Source organism: Schistocerca serialis, chromosome 5 (genome assembly GCF_023864345.2).
Source record: "Schistocerca serialis cubense isolate TAMUIC-IGC-003099 chromosome 5, iqSchSeri2.2, whole genome shotgun sequence".
NCBI lineage: Eukaryota > Metazoa > Arthropoda > Insecta > Orthoptera > Acrididae > Schistocerca > Schistocerca serialis.
Genome location: NC_064642.1, coordinates 302,993,613 through 303,002,591, shown reverse-complemented (window position 1 = coordinate 303,002,591; position 8,979 = coordinate 302,993,613). Strand labels below are relative to the sequence as shown.

General features: G+C 41.6%; 1 long non-coding RNA gene across 1 annotated transcript; it reads right to left on the bottom strand.

Annotated features, from left to right (window-relative positions):
- Positions 1 to 1,913: 1,913 nt before the first annotated feature.
- Positions 1,914 to 6,499, bottom strand: LOC126481288 (uncharacterized). Its single transcript, XR_007587544.1, has 3 exons — positions 6,258 to 6,499; positions 5,929 to 6,063; positions 1,914 to 3,417 (listed from the first exon to the last, which is right to left on the bottom strand). It is a non-coding gene; the product is annotated as an uncharacterized LOC126481288 (long non-coding RNA).
- Positions 6,500 to 8,979: the final 2,480 nt, after the last annotated feature.

Here is an 8,979-nt window from a genome sequence, read left to right as displayed (position 1 = left end):
CTAAGGTATAAAACCAATGTGCACAATGCACAGCGCGGCGCTTCACAGCAGGCAGCAAGGTGATAACACACGCAAACTACAAGTTTCTTAAATTAGCAGGTCTGAAACATTGCAACGACGCTCGATATAACTACCCTAGTGGAAGTTAATGACCGTATTATACACCGGGAATACTTCTAGCATAAGCTTTAAGCATCAACCACATTTAACAAGAATGATGACATTAGGTTTGTCATTCAGCACCAAGATGCTTTAACACTCGCGTGCAGGAGTTTCATATATCTTGATGGATCATTTACGTAAAGGGATGGTACTGCTACAATGGCATCGAACCTCACATGTAATGCTTTAGGTATCCTGTATTATGAGATGCAATATGAAACTAATGGGGTCGAGGTAGATCGTCATGGACTGTACACATAACATCAACTCTTAAAATGATTTGAACAATTTAGAAAATGCTGGATGGTTCATTCGCGAGCCAGTGGATAGAACAGTGGAAGAGTACAATAAATTTACTGCATGTGGACCGATGACCACGCTGTCTGGTCTCCTTCCCCAAACCAACCAACCAACTGCATGTGTACCTCTAAAACTTCTTATTGGATACTCTGAAGACATGCGGCGAGCTATATTGAATATTAAACAGGAACTTATTCTGGTAGAGAGTGCAACAGAGAACAACTGATATGTTCAAGGAGCTCAACAGAAGAACGAGATCACCATCAATAAAATGATGTGGAAAATGCCACGCGTCAAATGAGCAGTGTTTGAAGCTTACAAAAGTTATGAATGCCGGTGTATTTCCACCATTATCTTATCATTCATGGGAGGTTTCGCGTACCCAGTGCTACTGATTGCACGCAGACAAACAGACGTGTGAACATCATTGTAGATGATAAAAGTTTCTACGACGATGAGCATACATACTTCACATTTAAATGTGTTGCATTCATAAAATACACAAAAGATGCCAGAACAATAGAGAGATTCTCAGTAAAAATTACATCGCTGAGGGGTTTCAAGGATATGACGTATGTTAAAACATTTTCATACCACGGAATTCACTAGATGGTTCTGGTATACCACATAAAGATATGGTGACATCGCTTTGATTATTCAACCTCATGAATACAATTATCTACGTCAAAGGCGAAGAGAAGATCACTTAGATGCGTCGAATCTCCAAGTTTGCTGCTATTCAAGACCTGGAATTTTATGGGTGTCCTGCTCTCCATCGACTCAAAAAGAAGAAGATGTGTGAAAATAGGATTGTGTCTCCTTATGAAAATGTAAAGTTTCTTTTAAGTAGGATGAAAAACAATTTTTTTATATTTTTTATTTTACTTTTTTACCTCACAATCCATCTATGATTTCTCTTCAGCCTGTTCCTACTTCGACAGTATACCCTTTTTTTCATAGGTCTGTTATTTTTTTCAAGTACTGGTGATATAAATTTCGACATGTTTGCCGTATGTCATTAGAAGATGTTAGCCATATGCCATTGGAAGTGGATATTTTCATGTGCCTCCTGCCTCTATAAGACAATTCGTGCTGCCCAGTATGAGTAATTCCATGTGACAATTTTATTATCTTCCATGTTAAACTTCACCTACATGTTCAAAGCCAATGTCATTTGTGTCTTGCTCATCCTATATACAATCATCATATATACAATTGGGATAGGCGTTCTGTAAATGACGACAACAAAGATGTATAGTAACAATGTTTTTTTCATTTATTCAATTCTCACAGATACAATTTGATTATTGAGATATAATTTGTTCTTGAGGTACGATTTCGATTTGGTAATATTCAAGAAAGAGATTTATTTTTTGCGTAATAACAAAAAAATTTCTCTGGTTGAAATATTTACAATTGTCAGGTATATAAATCTATGCTAAAAGTAACAGTGATGTGGTTGCTATACAACAATTATGAAGGATGGTTGACTATATATATACATATATATATATATCCTGGATGGCTAGCGGCAAGTGAAACTTAAAAAATCTGTTTTATTTACATAATGTGCAAGGTAACTACATATATTTCCGACATACAGCTTTTCTTGTCGACACACATGCTGTGCAAATATTTTACAAATACAATTTTTTACCGATCAGCATGATGTGTAGATTTCCCTTACAAGATATATGTTTTTACAAGTGCACACAGCACACATTCCTCACACACATGCTTTCCATGAATAAATAAATATTTACATCACACATATACACACAAAATTACTTACACTATGATAAAAGGATCATATTATTCTGCAGTATCACCCAATCTCATTCTCGCCCTCTCATTCCGTCAGAGTCTTTTCACCTACGCTCTCTCAAAATGCGAATAGTTTGAGTATGGGTGAATTTCATTCCTGTAATCCCAAATGACCCTTTTATCGTCATGAGGCGACTATCGTCATGAGGCGACAGGTCGACTTTAGATTGCATCACAGTGTACGTGTTTTCCCGTAAAGGTAATATGTAGGGTCACCTTCATAGTGGGTCACAAGAACGAGGAGGCATTCCAAGTTGACATACACCACAAATGGGTAACGCTCCTGATGGTGAATATTGTTAAACTTTACGAATATGTTTTCTTCAATAGGCATAACACGTGCCGGCCGAAGTGGACGTGCGGTTAAAGGCGCTGCAGTCTGGAACCGCAAGACCGCTACGGTAGCAGGTTCGAATCCTGCCTCGGGCATGGATGTTTGTGATGTCCTTAGGTTAGTTAGGTTTAACTAGTTCTAAGTTCTAGGGGACTAATGACTTCAGCAGTTGAGCCCCATAATGCTCAGAGCCATTTGAACCATTTTTTTGCATAACACATACTGAATTCTTTGAAGTGCAGTCTACTAGATAGTTTCCTAATAACTTTTCTGGGGAAAAGACATTGGGACACCTTAATCCAATATGCTGTATATCCTTACATTTACTTAGTTGGGAGGCAAGGAGTCAGGTCCTTGATACAAACAAAATGATAATTGCCTTTCTCCTTAATTTCCTCAGCTAAGAATAACAAAGCGTTCGCATGCACTTACACTTACTGACAAATTTTGAGAAATGGAGGGGTCGGACGACAGTATGTTTATCCTGCTTGTTCTGCTGTTCTGAATTTGAGGCACGGAGTACCAGAACATTGCTTCATGTTTATGGCCTGGAGAAATGCAAGTCAAATGAGCCAGATGCTGGAAGGAGGATGGCTCATGGACTCCAGAAAAAGGTTGGTGGAGGCAGGGGCGGAGACAGGGGCGACTGTGGCTGTGACTGCTGGTGCAGCAGCAGCTTCCTGTGCACTGACGAGGCTCATTGTACATGGTGCAGCATGCCACTCAGAACCTCTTCTACAGTTCTACCTTCACCGCCCTCGGTACTTGCGCCACTGTATACTACATGAACAATGGTTCTGAGAAAGAATAACGAGAAATAAATACACCTTTCCAGACATCACCTGTTGCTGCAATTATGAAGGATGGTTAACTATACAGGGTGATTCAAAAAGAATACCACAACTTTAAAAATGTGTATTTAATGAAAGAAACATAATATAACCTTCTGTTATACATCATTACAAAGAGCATTTAAAAAGGTTTTTTTTTCACTCAAAAACAAGTTCAGAGATGATCAATATGGCCCCCTCCAGACACTCGAGCAATATCAACCCGATACTCCAACTCGTTCCACACTCTCTGTAGCATATCAGGCGTAACAGTTTGGATAGCTGTTGTTATTTCTCGTTTCAAATCATCAATGGTGGCTGGGAGAGGTGGCCGAAACACCATATCCTTAACATACCCCGATAAGAAAAAATCGCAGGGGGTAAGATCAGGGCTTCTTGGAGGCCAGTGATGAAGTGCTCTGTCACGGGCTGCCTGGCGGCTGATCCATCGCCTCGGGTAGTTGACGTTCAGGTTTCATAACTAACCTTTTTCGTAGGACTCTCCATACAGTTGATTGTGGAATTTGCAGCTCTCTGCTAGCTCTGCGAGTCGATTTTCCTGGGCTGCGAACAAATGCTTGCTGGATGCGTGCTACATTTTCATCACTCGTTCTCGGCCGTCCAGAACTTTTCCCTTTGCACAAACACCCATTCTCTGTAAACTGTTTATACCAACGTTTAATACACCACCTATCAAGAGGTTTAACACCATACTTCGTTCGAAATGCACGCTGAACAACTGTCGTCGATTCACTTCTGCTGTACTCAATAACACATGTTGAGCGGTCGCCATCTTAGCATCAACTGACGCTGACGCCTAGTCAACAGCGCCTCAAGCGAACAAATGTACAACTAAATGAAACTTTATAGCTCCCTTAATTCGCCGACAGATAGTGCTTAGCTCTGCCTTTTGTCATTGCAGAGTTTTAAATTCCTAAAGTTGTGGTATTCTTTTTGAATCACACTATATATATATATATATATATATATATATATATATATATATATATATATAGATTTTATATTCAGCAGAGTGAGTATATATACACTCCTGGAAATTGAAATAAGAACACCGTGAATTCATTGTCCCAGGAAGGGGAAACTTTATTGACACATTCCTGGGGTCAGATACATCACATGATCACACTGACAGAACCACAGGCACATAGACACAGGCAACAAAGCATGCACAATGTCGGCACTAGTACAGTGTATATCCACCTTTCGCAGCAATGCAGGCTGCTATTCTCCCATGGAGACGATCGTAGAGATGCTGGATGTAGTCCTGTGGAACGGCTTGCCATGCCATTTCCACCTGGCGCCTCAGTTGGACCAGTGTTCGTGCTGGACGTGCAGACCGCGTGAGACGACGCTTCATCCAGTCCCAAACATGCTCAGTGGGGGACAGATACGGAGATCTTGCTGGCCAGGGTAGTTGACTTACACCTTCTAGAGCACGTTGGGTGGCACGGGATACATGCGGACGTGCATTGTCCTGTTGGAAAAGCAAGTTCCCTTGCCGGTCTAAGAATGGTAGAACGATGGGTTCGATGACGGTTTGGATGTACCGTGCACTATTCAGTGTCCCCTCGACGATCACCAGTGGTGTACGGCCAGTGTAGGAGATCGCTCCCCACACCATGATGCCGGGTGTTGGCCCTGTGTGCCTCGGTCGTATGCAGTCCTGATTGTGGCGCTCACCTGCACGGCGCCAAACACGCATACGACCATCATTGGCACCAAGGCAGAAGCGACTCTCATCGCTGAAGACGACACGTCTCCATTCGTCCCTCCATTCACGCCTGTCGCGACACCACTGGAGGAGGGCTGCACGATGTTGGGGCGTGAGCGGAAGACGGCCTAACGGTGTGCGGGACCGTAGCCCAGCTTCATGGAGACGGTTGCGAATGGTCCTCGCCGATACCCCAGGAGCAACAGTGTCCCTAATTTGCTGGGAAGTGGCGGTGCGGTCCCCTACGACACTGCGTAGGATCCTACGGTCTTGGCGTGCATCTGTGCGTCGCTGCGGTCCGGTCCCAGGTCGACGGGCACGTGCACCTTCCGCCGACCACTGGCGACAACATCGATGTACTGTGGAGACCTCACGCCCCACGTGTTGAGCAATTCGGCGGTACGTCCACCCGGCCTCCCGCATGCCCACTATACGCCCTCGCTCAAAGTCCGTCAACTGCACATACGGTTCACGTCCACGCTGTCGCGGCATGCTACCAGTGTTAAAGACTGCGATGGAGCTCCGTATGCCACGGCAAACTGGCTGACACTGACGGCGGCGGTGCACAAATGCTGCGCAGCTAGCTCCATTCGACGGCCAACACCGCGGTTCCTGGTGTGTCCGCTGTGCCGTGCGTGTGATCATTGCTTGTACAGCCCTCTCGCAGTGTCCGGAGCAAGTATGGTGGGTCTGACACACCGGTGTCAATGTGTTCTTTTTTCCATTTCCAGGAGTGTATAAATTACCTATCTCTATCAGGCTCTGTGCGGTATCCTTCAGGTCTTCTGGCATCTCCCCATTTCGACGTAGCTCCTTCTGCATCTCCTCCGCCAACTCAAGCATCTCCTTGCCCAAACCACTGTGGATCCATCGCTCGAGGTCTGCGAAATCACATGAAATATACAATGTAGATTTTCACGGCCGATATTGTCAGGCTTGAGATTTGTACATCGATCACGGCCTATCAGCCCGGAAGTCTTAAGTGAAGTCACGTGAAACAGCAAGATACTGATTTAATAAAAAAGTATACGCTCGAAAATCGAAGAAAAAATTTAATTAACAAATATGTACTTACTTGATAGCAGTGACGCATATGGCGCCACAACCTCTGCTCATTCCTGCTCCTACTCCTTGAAATCATCTACAACAATAACGAAGAATGTGCCTCAGACATCATATTATGTATATGATGAATTCTTTTAAGCAGACACGATAATATGTCTAACAGCTACACAGTACTATGATAAAGAAAATGTATCTGAAGCTGCTGCTGCTGCTGTTCCTTCTCAGCTGCCAGCTGATCCACGATTTGGTGGATGTATGCTGAAACAAGTAGGAAAAAAATTAACACCGAGATCTGAACAAATGCTGTGAAACCTGTACAAATACTACGAAACCTATGAAATCCGAACACACAATGATTTGATACTACTAAACCTTTCTACTAAAATATACTGCGAAATTTGAGCACTCAGTACTTTGATACTGTGACACCTTTTTACGAATGTATACTTCTAAATCTGAGCACACAGTGACTTGATATTACAAAATATTTTTGCAAAAACATATGCTACAAAATCCGAGCTCACGCTATGAAACCTGAAGGGGACTGATCCATGAATAAAAGGGGAAACCTTGAAAAAATTGACAGTTTTCTAAACAGTATAACTCAAAGAATAATATTTACAAGGCCATACAATGCTTGCCATCTTTTAAAACATCTTTTGAGAACATTTTTATGGATGAACCACAGCTTTAGCTCCCACACGATATTTTACTGTATTTTTATTGCATGTGAAATAAACCATGCTAATTATTTATGTACATCATAGGCACACATTATTCAAAATACAAACTAAGTAGAAGGTTTAGTTTTTTCTGTAAGTTGTTTACACTATTATCTTTAAAGCAGACTGTTGAAAAGATGGTGCTGACATAAACTGTGGTACTAAAAATATTTTAAATATGATTATCAAATATTTAGGAAATGAATTCAGGTTTTTTTTCAAAAAAGCATTTTATTTTCAAAGCTAAGTCACCAGAGTAGTCTACTTTTTAGTGAAACATGTTTTAAGACATTATACAAAATTTCAGCAAACTATCTTTGATAGTTTTTAGGCGAAGTGTACCAGAACACGAAATAATTTAACTTTCGCAAAATGCAAATTACAGTTAAAACTTGCTTTTTCTATTAAACTTGCATAGCACTAATGCATCCCAGGTCCACATTCATCTTGTTTCATGTGCTGTTCTTCCACCCTTCTCTTTTTTACACTTCTTCTTATTCTTGCTTCTTTGGTGGCTTCCAACACTGATTTTTCTGCTTCGACTGTCTCCTTCAGTCAATGGGTATTAGAGCTCTGTTCATATTTAGTCCACCAGGCACTCCCATCAGTTCCATAACGTTAAGCCTTGACACTGAACCGTTATTGAAACATAGAACAACATGTAGCACATCTATTTTCAAAATATTTAGTCCTAGTTGAACAGTTTTTGCTATCTATTCCCATATACAATTGTTGAAACTTTGATTTGGTTTTTGAGTCCTACCATGTAAACATTTTTTTTTCAGGATGCTGCCACTACAACTGCCTGATGTAATTTGTCAGATAGCCTGATCCACTGAGACAGGCTGCTTGAAGTTGGAACACGTTCTGATTTTGTCAGTCAGCGTCCAGAGACGCTAGAGCGAGGTTGTGTTTACCGCGTATGTCACGCACAAAGCGTGAACATTAAGTTCTGTTTCAAGTTTCAAAAAATTGCTAATGAAACTAACGAAATGTTGAATTCTGCAACTCTAAAGATTTTTTACAAGTTAATGAGCCGTTTAATAGCGGAAATCAGTCGTAGAAGACAAAAGATGTTCGAGACGTCCATTAACCTCAAAAACAGAAGAAACCGTCCAAACAATGGTAAAAATTGTTCGTTCAAACATGCGAATAACTATTCGAGAGCGTACCGAAGAATGTAGCATCTCATACGGGTCCGTACAAAGCATTTTAACTGATAATTTATAAATGGGACGAGTGAGTGCAAAATTTGTTCCTAGACTTTTGAATGATGACCAGAAGAAAAACTGTGTGTCAATTTGCACCGACTTCAAGGATCGCCTTCGTTCGGATACAAACCGTGTCCAAAATCGTAAGTGGAGATGAAACTGGGATGAAAATCCAGAGTTCCCATTGGAAAACCAGCGAATCTCCTCGTCCTAAAAAGGCACGTCAGTCAGAATCGAATACATAAGTCAATGTTAAAGGCGTAATGCGATTAGAATTCGGTAAAAGGGGAAAAACTGTAGACACCGAATTTTATAAGTGCGTGCTACAACGTCTGAGAAATGGTGTGCGCAGAAAGAGATGAGAAAAACGGGCTATTGGTTCCCTTCTTCATCACGAAAATGCACCGTGCCACACCTCGCTTTTGATTTGCGAATGTTAGGCCGAAAAAGTGTTCCTGTCTGTCCACAACCGCTTTATTCAGCAGATATGGGACCATGCGACTTCTGGATCTTTCCAAAAATTAAAACAGTATTGAGCTGAACGCCTTTTCAAAAGAAACAGCTTTCAAAACATATCCCAGACATGGATTCAACGTTGGTATAAGCGCATTTCGAGTCAAGGACAGCACTTTGAAGGAGAGTAAGTCAAATTTAATCAAGTTTGTTACTGTTTCTGACAAAATCATTCACCGTATTTTTTTGGTCACTCCTCGTATGTTACCTGTAGATGCGGCAGGGGCGTATTACATAAAGCCAGGGACACTAGTGGGGTACCTGAGGAGAACAACACTGATCAACG